The following is a 21409-nucleotide window of genomic DNA, read 5'->3' as shown; positions in this document are numbered from 1 at the left end:
ATGAGTAGTAAGATACAGTAAAAATGGGTATAAACTCATTATTACTGAACTTCAGAATGTATTTTACTCTAATTAACTTCACTCATATTTAATTACAGTGAGTAAGAAAGTTCAATTTAATAGATTTTTAGGAAGTGACTAGAGCATTAAAATGCTTTTCAAGAAGTCCTCTCCCCCCTTTGTAGTTCCAACAGCTTCCAAACATATGCATTTTTTTTTATCAAGGAAAACACAAGACCTTTTTTTGATGCACAAGTTTGATTTTTTTATCTGGAAATTTAAAAGCAGCAGCATAAGTCTCTTGTTTTAAGCACACTGTTACAATTAAGCTTTTCCTGGTGCCCTAATGTGTTTTTACACATTTCACTGCATACATATTTCACTAGCATTACTCTCTCTGATATCCTCAGTAACACAAAAGGACAAAAGTTTCTATTGTTTTTTTATTCTTTCTGGAAGCAAAAAGGATTCAATTTAATGATTTTATTGATTGTTCAAAAGATTCTTATCTCTCTACTCTAGAATGCAATATTTATGGCTTACAATGAAGCCTGACACTGATTTTGACCCAAAATTTAATTTAACACTTGAAAGACTCAAATAAATCAGTCTCAACATTAAAATACGTGCAATCTTCTGTTTATAAAGCTAACCAGGCAATACACAAGTTTATGTCCCTATCCACTGGCAACCATAGCCTTCAAAAATGATTAGATACACAGAAAATGACTAGTACATAGTGATAACAATTTTTCTCTCAATGAGATTTAACTTTACGTACTTTACTACCCATTAGTTTCTCTAGGAACATCACACAAGAAGGCATATATAATAAACTCAAAGGGAAAAAAAGTACATTAAAAAATCATTAATGTGAGTTTAGGTAAAATGCATTTTAACTGCTAAAAGAGCTGGCGTCTTATCAATTTTCTCCTCTTGTGCAAGTCAAAATAATAAAATGTACTTTAAATAACAATAACACGGGAATGGAAAAGACAAAATTAACCGTTCACATTATAACTTTTCAGCAACCATTTTAAAATACAAGATCACTGTGAAACTAGAAGTTAATACTATCAAGGAAATGTCTTTTCCCTTTCTTACGTAATAGAAAAAATAGTTCATAGTATTATATGCCAATCTGTTCTTGTACTTTCTTTGCATTAACTCTTTTCACCATCACAATAATCCTGCAATATTATTAAAATTATCTCTATTTTACGTATCTAAAGAAACTTAGTCACCAAAGAATTAAAAACTCACTCAAGGTCACAGCTAGTAAGCAGAAGAGCCAGTTGGAACCCGCGTAGTTGAAGGCCCTACCTAGTCCATGCTCTTAACTGCTGAATATCCCAGAATAGGGTTAGTACATAACATCACTCAAGTATGAACTGGCTGGGTGCTTAGTTTTCCTTTCTCCCAGCAGTTATAGAAATCAGTGGTTGAGAAATAAGGTACAAACTAATTCTTCCTCCTTTCCTTATGGGTATTCCTCACACTATGCTGTTTCCATACACATCCTTTCTATAGCATCTTCCTATTTGTTCCCAGTTAGTTTAAGCACAAGATTATGACCACTTTTGGAAAAGTGGAGATGTTTTGCTATTTGTGTTTTAAAACCCCATTTCTTTGGGAAGGACCTAGCTCTAAGACCCAAGTAAGTAATAGACAGAAGGACAGAAAGGAAGGCAGTTTTTAATAAACCCAACAAATCACTCTCTAGAGTAATTTACAAGCAAGGGAGACCCAAATCTTACTGAGTTTAGGATATTTTGCAAATTTAATCAAACAGTCTAACACGTATGCGACAAAATTGGAACATAAATCAGGCCATGTTTTATGCTAACCTCTATTAAGAGTAAGATTTTATTAGCAACTGTATATAACTTTATCTTACTTGATTCTCACAAAAGCCTTATTGAGTTGGCATTGCTCTGCCCGTTTTACAAATGAGGAAACAAACTAAAAAATGTTAACAAATTTGCCTGAGATCACATAGCTAGCAAGCCCTACCATTTCTAATTGGCGATGTCTAAGAGACAAAAAAAAAAAAAGGAGGGAAGGGAACAGAAGAATCAAAACCTATAGCTCCAAGGCTATTCACAGAAGATACCCAGGAATCTATTCGAGAAATGGAATTCAGTGAGTTACTACAGCTTAACAGAAATAGCCCCTAAGAATATCTAATTGAGAGGAAGATCAAGTGCAGGATGAGGAACCAATTCCACTTTGCTCTAAAGCAGAGGTTCTGCAAGAATCTTTGGGGTGGGGGCGGGGGGGGGAGGGTCCGCAGGTTAAAACTATTTTTATAACATTATTATGAAATTATTTTCCATTTTCACTTTTTTCTCACATGTATGCAGTGAAGTTTTCCAGAGACTACAATGCACATAATATTGCAACAAACTGAAATGCAAAAGTAGATGTGAGAATCCAACTGTCTTCTAAACAAGCTAGACATTAGATTTGCAAATATGTAAAGCAATGCTACTCTTCTCACCATATTTTTAAATACCTGTATTTTTCATTTTAAAACATTTATGTTAATTTTTAATGTTATTTTTAAGTAAATTAATGTTTAAGAATATAAAGAGGTCCTCATGCCAAAAAAAGTTTAAAAGCCACCCCTCTTAAAGCCACTCTCAACCAATCCTCAAATCTAAAATCTGGTCTTCTAAATTGATTTATTCACCAGGATTAAGTGGGCTCTGTAAATGAAATGTTCCCAAGTTTCACCATATTATAAAGTCCTTAAGGACAGAAACATTTTCTTTTTAATCTTTGTGTCCCTCCCTAACCCCATCCCATCACTCACATCCAAAAGTAATTTGCTGTACCAAGCGAAATGATTTCTTATGGTATATTTCTAAGTTAACACTGCACTTCATCCCTAAGTTACATAAAACATTCTACAGTACCACATCACCTCAAAATAAACTGAACAGGATTGTCAACCTACAAAACTGAGAAGATCAGACTTTACCACATGGTAACACATGATGGCTCCAACTGATGTAAAGATATCCTGTGAGGTTCAGCTCATCATTCACTCTGAACTAACTAACTCCTAACTCCAACATAAGAAACGTAAAAAGCATTTTAGGAGCTTCATTTTAATAGAATTAAGTAAAAATGTGTATTTAGATATTTAAAAGGTCACATTCTTATAGCTACTATAAGAATGAAACTTCAATTCCTTCAAAAACAGTAATTTAATTCTGTATCACATGACACATTTTTCAATTACCACCAAATAAAGGATTATGTATTTTTTTTTATATATTTTCAAAGTACAAATCTCACAAAATCTCCTACTTTCTAAATAGTCATGTTGCTTTCATTGAGAACGGTCTTAGCATACGTGGAATAAGGTAAATATGAATTTGCTCTTCATGTTTAAATAAACAAAGTGTGTAGGCAATTTCTAGCCTTTCACTCTAACAGATATCTAAACTGGACTACAATGTGCTATTTTGTCAGTCTGTAATGTATGACACAATAATAGTTTACACTTTAAAAAAAACACTGACAGTTTTCAAAGCTTTCATTAGACAAATTTTACTGGGTAGCGGCCAACTCCCCTCAGCAACAGTGTTAAGACTCTGGGCAACACGTTAAAAATGCCAGCACTCTTCAACTTTCTGATAAAGTTTTTATTTGGGGAAGGGAAGGGCTGTTTAAAGTGCAAAAATAATTTAAAAAATCACTTATAAAGTGGTCAGTTAGTTTATAAGTTAGTTGAAGATACTGGAAATACCCCCACAAAATGGGTCTTCCTAGGGCTGAATCATTTACCAGTTGAACCTCAAATTTTTAAAACTATCACCATCTTCAGAAAAGCCTTCTTGTGATTTTGGAGGAGGAAGAAAACAAGTTTAATCCTCTACCACATTACTTGCTAAATGGAAAATTAGAAACTGCTCACATACCAATCCTAAGAGGGAAGGGGCATAACAACGAGCCAATTAACAAGTACACTTAATTTACTTTTATAAGAGGCCAGGGTGTAAGATTTCAATCAAAAAACTAATAAGAAAATTTGTACCACCTGACTAAACTCCATAGCCACAGCTTTGTTTTTTTCCAAAAGTTCTCATTTTCACTTCTGGGATTTTCTATTCTACTAATTTTACTTATTTAGGAAACCTAAGCATAATAGAAATAGAAAAATTAAAGTACCAAATTAAGACAAAATGAAGAAAAAAGAGGTTAAAATGTACATATGCATTACAAATAACAGTTCTTAAAAAAAATGTTCAAAGAAAGGTTTCCTATGAAGACAGAAAAATATTTTTAAATAATACATGAAGTAACCAGAATTCTGACAAACAAAACTGTTCTGCGACCTGAACATCTCCCTTCAGTGGAATTAAATGGGTTCTCATTAATCAGAGATTGAGTATTTGGGCCTAGATCTCTCTTCTTTGCTTCATTATTGCTTACTACCTGTTCAGTCCTGATCCTCAAACACTGAGAGGTAACATACTCTCACATTTAATTAACACTTGTAGCGACATGTTAATTACATACACCGTTGGCACTGATGGATGAAGGATTTACAGCATACGGGAAGTCCGCTAGGTGTAGCAGACATTGAGAGTAATAAACCCACTAACACAGGTTCAAATCCTCATTCCTTCATATAGGCACTGGGGAGAGTGAGAGAAGTATATGACACTGAGAAAGCCAACCTTAGTTTCCTTTCTGGAGAAGGGAAACAACTATCTCAAAAGGATGTGAGATCCAGATGAGAATGTATGTATTGTGCCTAGCACACAGGAGGCATTCAACAAATGTTACTTCCTCCACTGTACCTCCCAAATTATGATCAAATATATGTACTGTATACAAAAATTGCAGGCTACACGCCACTGACCTCCTTTCCTCAATCACAGTAAAAAATGAGTGATTAAATAACTTTTATGGGGTAATGTGGGAGCAAGTTGGTAAAATTATTTCTAAGAAAATATTCTTAATTTCAAACCACCCTGCAAACAGAATTTCCCACTAAGCAATTCTTATGTGAAAAACATCACGACAGACTGAATAGTTCCGTGAACAGCCTATATTTCTACATTTTGTACATGCACAGAAGAACTGCTGAGTGAAGCCAACAGGTCTTTCTCCATCTAGGCATATAAGGCCTTTGTCTTCTGACCCCACAACTTTTCAGCCGTATCTCCGAGATTATATATATATCTTGGTTTTCTTCCAACCTCTCTGGCCACTCTTTTGCAGGTCGAGAGAGAGAGAGAGAGAGAGAGAGAGAGAGAGAGAGAGAGAGAGACCAGTATAGCCATTTAAGCACTAGAACTCTTAAGACCCAAATATTTTTCTTCTCATTCTATGCTTCCTCCTTAGGCAAATTCACCTAGGTGCATGGATTCAATCTAAACAGTAACTCCCACATTTCTATTTCTGATCCTTTTCTCTCTCTCTTCTGAACTGCAGACTCATAAGACCCAACTGCCTACTTGGGTATCTTGGACTCTTTCATTGTCAAAGTTAAGACTCATTCCTCAGGGGAAAAATTCATTGTCAAACCCCTCACACCGCGAGAATGTATTGTCTTTGTAGATGGGCCTAAGAGTTAGATTTTTTATAAATACATTTTCAAGTTTATCGTGGTTCTGAATGGGCACTGAAACCATCTGTACCCAGAGTTACAATCTACATTATCACCACTCAGCTGTCTTCAACAACATGACTTTACTATTCCAGGAAACTCTTGCCCAGGCAGATAAGAGTTGCAAATAACTTCATTGTTCATTTCAGGAACTTCCCCAAAACCCCATATAAACCAACATCAGACCATTCAACTTTTCAATAAATAATAGCAAATGATTGTTCACTTTCCAAGACTCTGAAAATCTCACCTCAAAACCCATGCCGAACCTAAACTGTTGTATCAGGATCATTACTAATTCTATTCAAGCTCATGCACTGAAATACCTGCCTTAAAGACTCCAAATATTCAATAAATGTCCCAACTTGGCTCTCCCTTCCTACTTTGCTATTCTTTTCACCCATACATACACATACTCCCTTCACCCAGCAGATCCTACCAACTCTGTAAAAGTGGTACTCTACTATCATAAGCAATAAACTCACCAGGTTATTTTTGATGGTATTTTCCAGAGGCCAACATTCCACAGCACTACCAGATAGTTTCCCATGTCTGTTAAAATTCAGTTCAGCAATACTAGTTTTATCACAAATAGTATGAGGAAAACGTCAACACCTTTATAGAAGTTTATCATCATTAGGCAGCATCTGCTGACATTGGTTCCAGTTTCTCACTGAGTTAAAACAGCTAACTAGCCCACTAATTAAACTTCTAAATACCAAATAAAGAGATTACAAATACCAGAGGGTCCATTAAACCAGTGAGGAGTTCTAAGGACTATGGGAAATAAGTTACAGGCTGGTTTACCAATCTAAGCAGGAATCTTAGGACAAACAGGATGGGGAAAAATTGAATTAACATATAAACAATCCACAACACTAATAATCAGTAGAAGAAAAAAATACTGCTAAACATATTATAATTTAACAGTGAAAAAAAAACTTGTTTTCTTTACTGTAAAATTATTTTTAAACCATGATTTGGAATTAAGACACAATGAAATGCTGAATACATTTGCCAGAAAGTTGAGACTTCTTATCCACCAAGAATAAATATGTAAGCATTTATTTTCCTATAAATTATTTAAAGCACCTATAAGGCCACAGGCATGCTTACACCAAAGTAATCTGAAAGAAAACGTTAAGCATTTAAAATGCCTCAATGATTGGGAGGGAGGATTCAAATTTTAAGGTCTAAATGTAAAAAAAGGAAACCATACACATACCGGAAGAAAATATGAATGAATTCCTTTATTTTCTTGTAGTGAAGACTTTTCTAACTACATTTCAAAATCCAGAAACATAAAAGAATTATATCAGCACATGAAAAAGGAAAAATTTTGCATTAAAACGTAATCTAAAAGATTACACACACACACACCACACCACACCACATCACATCACAAATAAAGGGCTAATCACCCTATCAAGAACTCCTGAAACCAAAAGGAAAATGACCGATGACCTAACAGAAAAATAAAGAACATGAGAGTTCACAGAAGGGGAAAATAGTAAAATGCCCATTAAAAATACGAAAAAATATCCAATGTCATTCATTATGAGAGAAATACAATAGTCTCAGTTACACCAGTTCTCATCTATCAAACTGGAAAAATTCCAAAAGTGTGACAACACATTCAGCTGATCAGGCTATGGGAAAACAAGCTTCTCATACATTCAGGTAGTAGGACAAAATTGCAATTTGGCTATATCTAACAGAATTACAGAAGCATCTATTTTTTTTAAATAAACGTTGTATTTTATAATAGTTTTAGATTTACAGAAAAATTGCAAAGATAGTACACAGAGTTATCCTACAGCACTCTCCTAGTTTCTGTTATTAAGATCTTATATTAGCATGGTACGTTTGTCACCATTAACAAACCAAAATTGATATATTCTATAAATTTCATTAGTTTTTACCTATCCAGTATACATTACAGTATAATCGTGTCTTCTGAGGTTCATCTTAGCTGTCACAGTTTCTCAGACTTCCCGTTTTTAGATGACCTTGACAGTTTTGAGGAGTACTGTTCATGATTTTGCAGAATATCCTTCAATTTGTATTTGTCTTATGTTCTTCTCATGATTAGACTGGGGTTACAGTTTTCGGGGGGAGACAGACCATAGAGGTGAAGTGCCATTCTCATCACTTCATACTATCAACATGATTTATAACTGTTAACCCTTAGACTGTTCAGGCTGTTGTAACAAAGTATCTTGAACTGGATAGCTTATAAACAATAGAAATGTATTTCTCCCAGTTCCAGAGGCTGGGAAGTCTAAGATCAAGGCCCCTGCAGATTTGGTGTCTGGTGAGAAACCATTTCCTAGTTCATAGACTGCTATTTTCTTTCAGAGTCCTGCCATGACAGAAGGGAGGTGAGAGGTCTCTGGGGTCTCTTATAAAGGCCACTAATCCCATTCATGAGGGCTCCACTCTCATGACATAGGAACCACCCAAAAGCCCCACCTCCAAATACCATCACATTAGGGGATTAGGTTTCAACATGAATTTTGGGGGGACACATTCAGTCTATAGGATCAATACTACATATTTACATTTATAGTATTTGTAGTACATTTATAGTCTTTATAATGTACATAAAAAATATAGTATAATATTTATAGTATTAAGCCTTGGTCAGATGGCTGATATAGTATTTGTCAGGTTTCTCTTATGTTACCTTTTTCCCCATTTTTCCACTCCTTAAGTGGGGAGTTACGTTACACCTCCTTGAGAGCTGAGTATCTACATAAATTATTCGGAATTATTCTGCACAGATTTGTCTACTCTCCATTTATTTATTTATATCAGTAATGGATTAATGGGTATTATTTTATATTTGAACTATAATCCAATACTATTTTATTCTGTTGTTCAAATTATTCTAGCATGAGCGACTGCGAGCTCTTTCAAGTTGGCTCCCGTGTCCCTTTTACATACCTCACTCATTGTTTTTGAGTACTTTCTTATTTTCCAGCATTATAAGATGTTCCAGGTTCACCTTGTACATTTATTTTCTGTCCCAGTCCTGGACTCAGCCATTTCTTCAAGGAGCCCTGGTTCCTTTTATGGAACAACGGTATTAGAAACCAAGACCTGGGCACCAGATGTGCTCATTGCTACTCGGGGTCGTTTCTTCAAGCCCTCTCAGCTGACAAAGCAAGGAAATATACAGAGGGTGCTAAAAAAGTGTATACACATTTTAAGTAAAGAAAAAACTGCATTAAAATTGTAATACTCGATATATATACCGATAACAAAGGATGAATACAAATTACGTGTATACTTTTTTTTTGGCACCCCCAGTATGTGTGTATAGAAGCATTTATCAATTGACCTAGATAGAGATTCTACTTCTTAGACTCTAAACCACCCATTTTTTTATGCAAGTACAAAATGTTATACGTTATTCATTTGGCATTGTTTAAGAGCAAAAGATAGGAAACAACCCAAGTGTCCACACAAGACTGAGTAACTAAACTATCATATATCCACAGAAGAGCTACTCAGCTATTAAAAATAAAGATGTTTATCTAGATATGGAAAAATCTCCAAAATAAAATATACATGTTTATATTTGCAAACAGAAACAATGGAAGAATACACAGAAGAAATGTTTACCTATAAAAGGTATGGGAGGAGAAACAGGAAGCACAGAGCAAAGGAGAAAACAAGACTTCTCTTTGTAGCTCTCTCTACATACCTTTGAGTTTTTATTCATAGCACTTATTCAAAAAACTTTAATTTTTAAAAAGAACTTAAAATGCCTACAAAAATGGAAGGATTTGAAGGGTTCAAATGAAGAAAGTGGGGAGGAAGAGATCATCATTTCTGTAAAGTAAATACTATGAGACAAGGTAGCTCTAGCTCAAGAATAATTATGTACCAAAAAATCCTTTGTGGGGCGGCCAGATGGCTCAGTTGGTTAGAGGGCGAGATCTGAACAACAGGGCTGCCAGTTCGATTCCCACATGGGCCAGCGAGCTGCGCTCTCCACAACTAGAATGAAGACAACGAGCTGCCGCTGAGCTGCTGGAGGAGCGGCCGACAGCATGGCTGATTGTATGTATTAGATTTCATTGGTCACCTAAGCAACATTCACTCCATTTGTCATTCATTCTTCCTTATAGAAGTTTGATTTTGTTTAGGAGTCCACCCTCTTCAACCCACCCCTGAGAGCTGTATCCTGATTTTTCTTAGCAATTATGGTTGGCAGTGATTGGCTTGGGCATGGACACATGATGCATTTTAGCCAGTAAGACATGAAAGGGGGCGGGCGACTGGATGGCGGCTCAGTTGGTTAGATTGCAAGCTCTGAACAACAGGGCTGCCAGTTCGATTCCCACATGGGCCAGTGAGCTGCACCCTCTACAACTATATTGAAGACAACCAGCTGCCGCTGAGTTTCTGGAGAGGCGGCCAGATGGCTCAGTTGGTTAGAGCAAAAGCTCTCAACAACAAGGTTGCCGGTTCAATTCCAGCATGGATGGTGGGCTGCGCCCCCTGCAACTAAGATTGAAAACGGCAACTGGACTTGGAGTTGAGCTGCGCCCTCCACTAGATTGAAGGACAATGACTTGGAGCTGATGGGCCCTGGAGAAACACACTGTTCCCCAATATTCCCCAATTAAAAATTAAAGAAAAAAATCCCCTTTATTTCCTTTAGTAAAATGGAAGTACATTTAAGTCAAACGTAGTCGACTTTAAAGTACTGAAAGGCACGATAGCTGCTAAAAAAATCCTATTCTTAGAACCTGTATGTAACTTAACTGAATTACTATGAAGTTGATAGTGTTGTATGATTACCTATGTTAGCACAGAGGTAAAGAACTACAAAATTATTTGTAGAAGCAAAATTAGTATTTGGGTTCTTGATTAGTATGTTGACATTCACAGTTAAATAAAAAGATCTATTATTTCTATATGTGATAAATTTTTTAGTTTTTATCTCTTATTTCCCCAACAAAATGGTAAAACCAATTTCTAACATATGGAAACATTTCCTGATTGGAAGCTAAAAATGGCAGAAGGTTTTCAAATTAAATACATATTTCCAAGTGCTCCTAAGAGACAGTAATTTTATGTCTCTGAGGTGAACCAAACCATTCTTTCTAGCATTCCCAATGCAGAAAAGCAATCCTTTGAGGCCTCTTCTGAAACATCAACATACCACAAAAGGTTGTCCTTCCAACATTCAAAAGTAATTCACAAAGCTTTTAGCCAGGTAGATTTGATTTGGGGATTCCACTTCTGTATATCTACCCACCCTAAGGAAATGTAAAATAGAGGGTGTGTCATATGCTAGACTTTGTCTCCGCAAAATTTAAAATAGTGAAAAGTAATAATTTAATAATTATCAACTACTATGAAATGGTTAAATTTCTTTTGATGGATTGATGAAAATGATAACCATAAGAATTATTTGGTACTATAAAAATAAAAACTTACGTTAATTATCAAAAGGATCTTAAACAAAAATAATAAACTCTATATATGAAAAAAAGAAAAAATGACAAAGAGAATATCTGAAAATGATAATCATTGCTAGGGAATTTAGATTATGTTCTATTTTCCACATTATTATATATTCTGATATTTTAAAAAATAAATTTCAAAAACATACTTGAGACCATACAGATAGAAAACAGTAAGACACTGGTAAGAAACTACTAAAGTAATTAAGCAAGAAGGCCATTAGAGTGAGGTGGCTCTAATGCCTTGGTAGTCTACATAAGTAAACCAAAACCTAAGCCAATGCACTTGAATCTGAGAAAATGAAACTTAAGAACCAATCACAAACAGCTAACTAGGCTGTCCCAAATAAGGCAACTGCTTAAGCTATAGCCAATCAAATAATGTCGTTGCTTTGCTTCCATATCTTCTCAATAAAAGCCTCCCCCCTAGTTCCTATTAGTAGACCACTCCTAACAACCTTTGGCTCAGAGTTGCCCAATTGGAATCAATGTATGCTCAAATAAACTTGAAATTTTTAATGTGTTTCAGTTTACCCTTTAACAAAACAAACTAAAAAAGCAAGACCAAAACATTCAGTAAAGGGATAAAAAAAAATAATTGTAACAGAAGCCTTTTATACATAAACTTAAGGAAACCCCCCAAAACAAAATAAAACTAGAAAATTCAAAATTGAATAAAGAGAAAAAATAAGATGGAATGATGGAAAGTTCTAATCAGTTAATCAGTTCCCCTTTACTTTAAATTTAATTTATATGAGTGTACCTCCCCTTAACACTATGTTAAACCCTAGAAGTATTTTTTAAACCCAAGAATTGCCAGAACATTTAAAAAATCCAAATTCATAGATTCTAATTCAGTTGTTCTGAGACAAAGCTTGAGATTTTACACACACAAACACACACACACACACACACACACACAGAAGTATCTAGCTTTTCTTGTTTGTTTTAAATCAACAAGGGTTCTGAAGTTCAGGTTAAGGACACTGACCTAGAAGAACATAATAAACAAAAATATGAGATAATGAATAGTAAGCATCCCAACAGATTTTATGACAAAGGATAAAACGCAAAACAAGTTTCTTCTTTTGATGGATATTATATGACCTGATATTCTATTTTGATGTCAGAAAACCTGAGTCACACACAAAAGTCATTAGAAAAGGAAATCAAATATTATCTAGACCAGGGGTGTCCAAACTGCGGCCTGCAGGCCAACTGAGGCCCGCAATCCATTTTTAATTGGCCCTCAGCAAATTCTAAAAATATATTTAGTTTACTTAAATAAACCAGGTGAGGCAATACGTACTTCACGTTGAGGGAGTGGCCGGCTGTTTGTGTATTTTACAGCATATGGCCCTTGGTAAAAAACGTTGAAAGAAGTTTGGACACCCCTGGTCTACACTGTTAAGATGTCAAACAAATGGTATATAGCACAGGCCTGAAGAAGGGTAATAGAACAGAATAAATGGTTGCAAGAAAAATTTGGTTGGCCCTATGGAAAAGCTTATCAGTATGCTAATCAGGAAGATTATGACAGCTTTATTTCTAATTGGTCATGAGATAAGAAACAATAAATGTCCTACATTACTTCTGTTAGTCTACTATACTATCTCCCTCCCTCCATTATACCTAAAGGATGCAACATACATCCATTAGTAACACTAACTCACTAATACTTTGATTCTCAAATTCAGTGAGAGCAGGGAGGCATTTGAGAAAATCTAGGATGTATAGTTTTAAAAGCCAGAGATTATTTTCATTCAATTGTCCTTGTGAATCACTTGTTTAGACATTCATCAAGCTGAAGGAATCAATCAGCTAAACAATTTTAGTACTATTATCAGCAGTTCTTCCCATTATATTAAATAGTAACAAAAATAATTGCTAACTGTGAGTGCTACGTGCAAGTTACTTTGCAAAGTGCTTTACATGTGTCATTTGATTTAATTCCCACAACCCTATGAAGTAGGTTCTTGCATCTCCTAACTTCATAGAAGAAACTGGCTGTTAAGTGTTTAACTATAGTTCAAGAGCACATAGTTATCACTTGTTACTGAAGTAAGTCTTTGTGGAACAAAGAAAAACATATAACCAATTCTAAATTTTATATAATAGAAATGAGAGTTGCATATTTTTTCAAAAAATATAGCTGAAATAAAAAATGTCAACCATTTCATAACTTCTTGGGAAGAAAAGGGACCACAGGAAAATAGAAATGTAAATAATATTTGGAGAATGTAGAGGGGCAAAAATCCATGCTCACAAACTTAAGAGCAAAAATTACTGCAAAATTCAATGCAGACTCTACTGTTCCTGGAGTGATAAAATGCAGGAAAATAAATCATGATCTTGAAAACGTAACTGATATAAAAAAAATTTAATATTTTAAATTTATCCATTCATCTATCCATTCCATTCAATTAAAACAATATAATAAGTTGAGGAATATGAAAAAGCACCAAATCTCACAAATTATGAAAACTCATTTTTAAATGTCACATCTCAAATAAGATGTTATCAAGCCATAATATCTGAGTTTTAAAATAAATCTAGTTCTAATACACCTACTATAACAATTTAAAAACCTTAGTAAAACGTCTTTAATTTAAAAAGTAGACCATAAAGCACTTATTTTATTACAGTAATCCCAATGAAAACAAAGCTCCCGGTCAACTGTATACATAAACTATCAGGGTGATAGAAATGACATTAAATGCACCGTTCTATCTGTTAGAGTGCAATTTTGTACTTTACTTCAGTAAATGCATTTAAGCCCAGTACTATACAGCTAAAGAGCTGGATTTCATTAAGGATGCAATTTTACTCTTGATACCGACCAATGTTTTTAGACCTTTAGAAATAGGTATTTTACTTACATACAGATTTGTAATTTTGTATTTCCAATTTGTCTAAAACATAACAAGTTAGTACAGCTCACATGTAATTAAAATTAGGACCAATAATGTCAAATTATTGCCCCTTCAGGTTGGCCTACAAACCGCTTCCAGGTTACTCTCACACAAATACCGGCTTCAAGTAGCTCCAATACTCAAAACTTCTGATGGCTTTTTATTACCTATCAGAATTAATAGTTGGCTCTTTCTAGGCCATGACCCTAATTTACTAATTCAGTGTTGTTCCCCTAATCTCATCAATCTATCCATTCAATTAAACAATAAATAATTTGGGGGGAATTCAGAAATTTAAAAAGCACTGTCCTTCTGAAGCACAAAGCCCATAAAGATGGAAGAGATTTGTAAATAATTACTATACAATGTGTTAAGTATTAGGTTGGTGCAAAAGTAACTGGGGTTTAAAAGGTTAAAAATTGCAAAAGCCACAATTACTTGTGCACCAACCTAATACTACAGTAGACATAAATGCTAAAGCAGAATCACTATAACTTTGTCAGAATGGGTCAAAGAAGACTTCAGAGGAAATGACAATTATCCTGAAAAATGAGAATTTCTCTCCAAGTGTCACAGCACTGCACTATCAACACAACAGTCTCCTCATCTTGGTGTCCCAAGCAGGTAAGATACTTCAGACATGGATGGATGGATGGATGGATGGATGGATGGATGGATGGGTATTCTGAAGGGAAAAAGGAAGGAAAGGAAAGGGAGGACAAAGGGATAAAAAGACACGTATATGAAGAAATAATATATAATTTTAGATTAAAATGGGGCAAATTGGAAGTGGTAATTCAGACGAGGCATTCCAAAATCCTGACATATGAAAATGACAACAGAAAGGGAAATCTAGAAGATATTTAGGAAATAAAATTAACAGGATTTGGTGTGACTGGACTAAGGGAGGGGAACATAGAAAAACATAAGAACTGCAAAATGTTTTGGCTTCAGTAACTAAGCTGACGGTGGTTTATTGACTGTGACTGGGAATGGAGGCAGGGATAGTAAAGAGTTTGGCTCCAGTAAGGGAGCACTAAGAAGCAGTATCTGGGAAGCAGCTAGGAAGGAACTCAGAAAAGAGGTCTAGGTTCGAAATAAAGATGAGGAGATCATCAGCATGTAGATGATAAAAACAAAGCACTAAATATGAACGAGACTATCCAAGGAACACGTAAAACATGAGAAGAGGGCCAACCACAGAACATTCCAGACAACCAATACTGTCATTTCACGTTACAATAGCAACACAGTATATTTTTATAACATATATAATGACTAACACAATACCTAGACACAACAAATGTCTTAAAAGTACTTACTTACATCCTTGAATTAATTGGAAAATCAAATTTATTAAGTAAAATAAAGCCATAAATAAAGGATCATTTCTGAAAAACAATTCAATAAGACAGGCTCAAGGGGCTAAAGTCTGCTTAAGGAATCCAAAATTTACTTCAAAAATCAAACAAAAGCTCTCTTCCCACCAGAAATAGCAGTACAAATCAATAATTATAAAAATCTGGAATTATGCTACACTTGGAAAAAAGTCTATTTTAAAAGCAACACTTAAAAATACACATTAACTAATTTAAAGGATAATGCCTCTAATTGGAGTGTTAAGAGGCCCAATGTTAACTGATAATTTTTCACAAATATTATCAATTTTTACCAAACTTGGTTAGTATTGTATTTAACATTAACACACACTAATAATTAACCATCAATTGTAAGAATAGCAGTATTACAATATATATTTGACAAGAATAAAGTGAGTTAGTAACTAACCTGGAATACAGTGAAAGAAAAATTATTCTTGGGTCCTTTTCCCCTTCTTTACAAATATGCATACAAAATTTAGAGTATTCTTGAAAGTATTTACATTAACTAGGGCATAAAAGGAAACTAGGGCACACAAAAAAAATGTGCTATTAAAAGCCTGACAAACTTTTTTAAATTAACTTTTATGGCAACAAAATAAAAGAAAGCAAATCTTTCATTCTTTTTCACTTCAATGGACTGCTGTCAGGTCAAGTCAATAAAATATTCTGTTCTTTAAATATGAATAGGAGATAAAGTATATATTAACAATACTAATTTGCAATTTTTATATCATAAAAGTCAGTTTTCAATATGAAAAGTTATGACCAAAAAAGTACAACCTGGTCTGATATTTTCATTTTTCAGTGGTATATAGCCACATATCAATAAAAACACAAGACCAAAATTTACACTTTACTTAATTAAAATAAGCAATACCAAAACCAAAAATCAATAGGCAATTGTATGCGTATAGACATACAGACATAAAATTTATCTACCTTAAGGCAAAATTTTCACCCAATACTGAAGCAACCTACACAGCATGCATGTGGGCTGTCTTCCCTTTTATGGCATATGTTCAAATAATTCAACATAATTTTAACACATGTAGAACAAAAATAAACATACAAGTAAAAATGAAAGTAAATATACTTGTATCACAAGGCCAGCTATATATATGTATTTTGTTTTTTGCTTTCCAGCACCCATATTCATTTTACTTTATGTCCAAAAAACTCTAATTGATAAACACATGATTAAAAATAAATCTACAAATATTGTAAATATCTTTTTAGCATCTTGATTTTAATTCAGCTATAAAAATGTCCTCCCTTAAACATTTTGTATAGGTCCATTTTTTTATGAAGTAAACTAACCCAATGGAATTTAAATCTAATTTTGATGAACGTTTTAATTCACCACTTTTTAGATCTCTCTACAGCAGACACTCAACACTGACTTTAACATCACATCCCCCATGGAAGCACTCACTATACGGTAGTGGTTTCAATGCCTAAACAGGAATCTTCACTATAGAGGTAGGACCCTGGAGAAAATCAATTACTTAAAATAAGGTCTCCGTTTCCTTATTTAAAAAACAGGCGCAATATCTATAGGATGGAATTATTGTGAGGATTTAACAAGTTAACACTTGGCCCAGTACCTCGCAAAAGAGGTATTAAGATTCTTTCACATAGCTTATATCAAAATATATTTTAAAAAGGAGACTTTGGAAAGCAAGATAATTTTCGATCACTGCAATATGCTATGGATCTGTACATCTACCACCTCAAATACAGTATTCAGTATATGTTACTGCAGAATATAAGATTATTTATAGTAGCACTCCACCAATTAGATTCACTGGTAGATGTCCATTGATTTTCCAAGTTGGCCAACACAGAGAGGAAAGAAAACAGGCTAGAAAAGGTAAGCTACAGTCAGATGTATTCAATACATCTTTCTGGCCCTTGGCAATGCCTCTTTCCAGGTCAATATTTTGCAGATATCAAAGTAATTACCAACTAAAAAAGATTGGAAGCAAAATAATGACAAAGAATCCACTAATGACAGGAAGCATTCTTGGCTTAAATTGTAAGTATCTCTTAGAAATTTATTTTTTTAAAAAAATAAGCCAGTCTAATAGGTCCTCTTCCAAACAGTTCAAATAAATTACCAACATTATAGGTTGAATGCTAGTAAGCTATACCAGGTTTTCCACTGTAGGCAGTTTTTTACCTCACAAATAGTAAATAAACCTCATTTTTAAATGTCATAAACCTATTTTTTACCTTCATCATTTAAAATGCAAAATGTCATAACCGATTCATAAAATGCACTTTAAATAACTTAATCCATGTAAAAATTTAAGCAAAAATTAGTCAAAATTCAAAGGATATAAAATTATTCTTCCTTCGCATGCATGAAAGGAGGCAATTTTTAAAACAGATAAAATACTCTAAAGAATATTTTCATAAACAAGCTGGATTTGGCATGTCTTTTTTTTTTTTTTTTTTTACAATACAGCAATAAATTCATGAAGTAAATGTCCACAATGGAAGTATAAAAGCTATATAAAAGAATGACATAACATGATGCTGTAATTTTTATAAAGACTAGAGATCAGTAATAATGATTCAAAATGTAGTGCCTTATAAATATTCAGCATTAGACAATAATGAAGAAAATACCAGGGCAAAGATTTTGTGTTCAGATTTTTTTGTTTTAATATTAAGGGACACCACCATCATCTTCACACTTTTGAATATCTACCTCTGTTGCCATTATAGCTTCCATTGTTCTCAATGAAATATTTGCAGTTTTTTAATTAGTACTATTTCACCAGTAAAGGGAAAGAGGTAACTATTGCTGAAAATTAGGGAAAAAACAAAAGCCTTGACAGAATAAAATATTTTATATAATATCTCTTTCCACCATAATTGTAGGACTGAACCAATATCTGAAAACTAAAAATATCAACAAATATATACATTAAAATCTGCTTGGTCAACACAGCTATTCTGTGCTACAAAGAAAATAAAATTTAATTTTCCTGTTTTTTGGTAAAACCAATGACTTATTAGAACACGAGTTTACAAATTTTACCATATATTGTATGTGTTCTTCCAATTTCATCTTTCCTTACTATACTATCTCTTTTTCCTACTGGTAACCAGAGTACATTTGGCTGGGTGCACTGTTTCAAATACCTAACATTAAAAGATACTTTTTTGTAACTGAATCCAAGGATGCCAATAAATTACACATGTTATAGAAGCTTCTTTAGTACCAGGCCAATTAGGATATTAACAAGACTTCAATTCTTCATATACTTTTCTTCCTGATTTATAAAAGTATTGTGAAAATGTGAAAAATCAGAAATGTATTTTTATTTGCCCATAAATCCCACCATCCAGAAATCTTTTACTTTTTGGTAGATTTCCTTCCAGTGAGAATTAAACTTCGATTATCTAATTAGACACTAATAAATATGCAAAAAAATCAATATTCTCAATATGGCCTTTTGCTAAATGTTATATAAAACATCGATTATTAGTATGACCTGTTAATTTCACAAAGACATCCAAACTATGTTAAGGGGGGGGAGGAGGTGGGCAGTATGTGTAGGAAGTCCACAGCTTAGACACTGATTCCTAAACCCCTTTAACAATTTTTACAGTGTCAACATTTTAATGGTAGCAAGCAACAAGATATAACTGTCCTTATACACAATATCAACAGTAACATCCCTACATCAAACAGGCTTTACTTATATTTTCTTTGCATTCATATTTCAATGTGTTTTTATTTTCGCTGTAAAAATAGTAACAATATATTTGCATAGTAATTTTAAAACAGCTTAAATTCAAAGACTCAGCTATTTTCTATGAGGCCCAGCACTTAAATTGTTGGTGTTTCTGGCCCATAAGATAGTTTACCAGATAAAAGGATAACACTTTTTATACTCCAATATTCTCTCTCATAACATAAAAACACGAATATTCCTTAAATGTAGCCCGTTTTTTCTTTTGTTCAAAATGTTGTTTATGGAACAATCTTAGAATTACAGATGTTAGAACTACAAAGACCAAAATGACTTCATTAACAAAACAACATCCCAACATTTAATAAGCCCACTACTTAGTCTCATAAAAGAACAAAACCAGTGATAAGACGACTAATTTTTTTCTTAAAATTTGGTTGAACCTTATTTCTAGCTTCAAAGGAGGATTTCCTCTACTCAAGGCCTCAAAGATCTTAAGATCCCATTCATTTTCTTCTGCCCAATGGTTAACAAAATAAGTCTAAAATACAGTAATTCAGATTTGTTACTCTAACCTCCTTACACAAGCGCCTCTTAAATCCTTCAAGAATCAGCAAACTTTGAGGAAAGAATTGTCCGTCTTTAAGTCAAGCATTTCCTGATAAGTGACAGAAGGTCTGACTGCTAGGAATACACTTTGCTGACCCTAGAAATAGCCAAAACTCCAGATAAAATTGGCCACTTTTGAATCTAGAAAATTAATTTGGCTAACTAAAGAGGTGATAAGCCATGACCAACGTCGTATCTTTTGGTGGACATATTAATGTACATACAGGACGAGAGCCACAGATTTCAGCGAAACGCTTTTGCCCTTTCTGCAGAAGAAAAGCTAATTGTTAATGGCCATGTGACATTATAAGATCCCAGAAAGGAAAGGGTAGGAGGAAGAGAGAAGAGTTCAAGGCAGTTCAGGGTCAGAACTAGCTCAGGCATCCTGTCATTAGCAAACGTTCTCCAGCAGAAGGCAAAAATACTGCTTACCCGAAAAGGAGTGGGTGAAAAGTAGGGGGAGAACGAGGGGAAAACCACAGGAGAGTCAATGTGGCAGTGAGGGGGTGATGAGAGGGAGGCAATCTGGAGCTATTCAGCTGAGTTGGGGAGCAAAAGCATGCGGCACAAAAACGATGAGAAAAGCGACTGCGACGGAGACAATACTTGGCAGCCCCCCATCTCCCCTTCCCCATGGGTTCCTAGGGTTTCCCACAGTGCTTCCACCTCTGCTCTAGACCAACACTCCTGGGTGTGACCCGCCAGAAGGAGGTTGCCCCCATCTTTGTCTCCGCCCGAGCCCCACGCGAGGGCTGCTCCTCCCCCTCCTCCGCGCGCCCCACCCGCGCACACCCTCGGCGTCTCCAAGGAGCTAGAAGCGGCGCGGCCGCCGCCCCCTTGCCCACCTCCGGCGGACCCGCGTCCTTTCCTTTCCCTCCGAGCTGCGCCGCCCGCGCCTGCAGCTCCACCCCCGCCGAGAGACCTTTGTGTCGTGGGGGACTTTCAGGCTCTCCCCCTCCTCGGCCTCGCGGGGAGACCGGCCTCCCCCGGAGACCAAAGCGGCAGCAAGCACCGGAGGCGGCGGCAGCTGCAGGCGCCTCCCGCGAAGGATCCCACAGACACCCACACCCCACCCCACCCCCGGAAATGCCCTGACGACCCCACGTCCTCGCTGGACCCGAGGGGCGACCAGCACACGCGAGCCCCCTGAGCCGCGCCTCCCTTTCTCAACTTCCCGGCCGGGCCTGAGCCTCCCGCGCCCCCACCAGCCGCCCGCCCAGACCCTCCGTCCCAAGCTCCCTCCGGCCCCTCCCAGCCCGGGGTCAGCGGGGCATCAGGGAAAGCGCCGCGCCGACGCCCGCAGCCAACTCACCAGCAAGTGCGGGGGCCGCGTCCCGCAGCGAGGCGAGGCGCGGCGCCGAGGGAAAGCTGCTCCGCCGACGCCCGCGGCGACCGGATGCAGGTCCGGGTCCCAGCAGCTGGCAGATCGAGGCGCCTCCGAGGGGCAGGCCTCCGCCGCCGCAGCCGCCTTCCGGCTCTCGCCGAGGGTCCGGAGCCTCCGGGAGGGGCCGCGGGGTCCCTTACGCGTTGCCAAGCCCCCGGGTCAACATGGCTCCCGTGCCGCCGAGCCGCGCGGGCGTCCCACTAATCCCCTCGGAGGAGCCCGGGCGGGAGCGAGGCGGGCAGGGAGGCGCCGACGCCTGCTTGAGGCTGCCCGGCCGAACGCGGACTCCTTCCTCTCTGGGGCCGGACGGCG

At 36.2% G+C, this 21409-nt stretch overlaps 1 protein-coding gene across 1 annotated transcript in view; it reads right to left on the bottom strand.

Annotated features, from left to right (window-relative positions):
* The window catches only part of CDK17 (cyclin dependent kinase 17), an 87904-nt gene extending 66747 nt beyond the window's left edge, over positions 1-21157 (bottom strand). The window contains exon 1 of the mRNA XM_019732143.3: positions 21026-21157. The gene's annotated coding sequence lies outside the window, so the exon portion shown is untranslated. The remainder of the gene's footprint in view (positions 1-21025) is intronic.
* Positions 21158-21409: the final 252 nt, after the last annotated feature.

This window comes from Rhinolophus sinicus, chromosome 1 (assembly GCF_057876585.1).
Source record: "Rhinolophus sinicus isolate RSI-liver-muscle chromosome 1, RSI-T2T, whole genome shotgun sequence".
Lineage (NCBI taxonomy): Eukaryota > Metazoa > Chordata > Mammalia > Chiroptera > Rhinolophidae > Rhinolophus > Rhinolophus sinicus.
This window is presented reverse-complemented; position numbering and strand designations above follow the sequence as displayed.